The sequence below is a fragment of the Gossypium arboreum genome, chromosome 4, assembly GCF_025698485.1.
Source record: "Gossypium arboreum isolate Shixiya-1 chromosome 4, ASM2569848v2, whole genome shotgun sequence".
Taxonomy (NCBI): domain Eukaryota; kingdom Viridiplantae; phylum Streptophyta; class Magnoliopsida; order Malvales; family Malvaceae; genus Gossypium; species Gossypium arboreum.
Genome location: NC_069073.1, coordinates 57808363 through 57809892, shown reverse-complemented (window position 1 = coordinate 57809892; position 1530 = coordinate 57808363).

Genomic DNA, 1530 nt, shown 5'->3' with positions numbered 1-1530 from the left:
AAAGGATTCTCCATGATAGAGACTCCAATGACAAGGTTACTACATAAAGATGTGAAGTTTTAATGGACAGAAAAGTGTCGGCAGAGTTTCGAGAAGTTGAAGACATTGCTGACTGAAGCTTTAGTTTTAGTATTGCCTGAGCCGGGCACAGCGATGCGTCTTTAAATGGACTAGGTTGTGTACTTATGCATGATGGCAAGGTGATAACCTATGCTTCGCGACAGTTGAAGCCACACGAGAAGAATTATCCGATGCATGACTTAGAGCTTGCCGCCATTGTTTTTACCTTGAAAATCTGGAGGCATTACTTATATGGTGAGACTTGCCTTATATTCACAGACCACAAGAGTTTGAAGTATTTGATGACTCAAAAAGAATTGAATTTGAGATAGCGGAGATGGTTAGAACTAATTAAAGATTACGAGCTGATTATCGATTATCACCCGGGAAAGGCGAATGTGGTCGCCAACGCATTAAGCAAAAAAATCTTTGTTTGCCCCAAGGGCCATGGATGCTCGATTGGCATTGTTTAATGATGGTTCGGTTTTGGCAAAGCTAAGGGCTAGGTTGATATTTCTTCAGGAAATTTGTGATGCTCAAACTAATGATAGTGTCCTACAAGCTAAAAGAGCTCAATGTGAGCCGGGCAATGAATCAGATTTTCAGATTAGTCCTAATGGATGCTTAATGTTCAGAGACAGAGTTTGCGTACCGAGGGACGATGAAATTATTCAAAAAATCTTGCAAGAGGCATATGATATCCATTTGTCTATTCATTTGAGAAGTACCAAGATGTATAATGATTTGAAGAAAATGTACTGGTGGGACAGCATGAAAAGAGACATCTCCGAATTTGTATCGAAATGCTTGATATGTCAGCAAGTCAAAGCTGAACATCAAGTACCTTGTAGTTTACTACAGCCTGTGATGGTCCTTGAATGGAAGTGGGACAGAATCATTATAGACTCCATGACAGGATTACCATTGACCCCGAAAAAGAAAGATGCTATATGGGTTGTGGTTGATAAGTTGACAAATTCAACTCATTTTATCCCGGTAAGGATAGATTATTCACTTGACAAGTTGGCTGATTTGTATATATCTGAAATTGTGGGATTCCATAGGGTACCATTATCGATTATTTTAGATAGAGACCCTAGATTCACTTCGAGATTCTAGAAGAATTTACAAGAAGCCTTGGGTACTAGGTTGAGTTTCAGTACAGCTTTTCACCCACAGACTGATGGTCAGTCTGAACGGATGATTTAGATTCTTGAGGATATGTTGCGATGTTGCATCCTTGAATTTTAGGGCAGCTGGGAAAAATACCTGCCATTGTTAGAGTTCACCTACAACAATAGTTTTCAAACGAGTTTGAAGATGGCACATTATGAGGCCTTGTATGGCAGAAAGTGTCGAACTCTATTGTATTGGACAGAACTCAAGGAGTGTCAGATTCACGGAGTTGATCTAATCAAGGAAACTGAAGAAAAGGTTAAAGTGATACGTGATTGCTTAAAAGCGGCATTG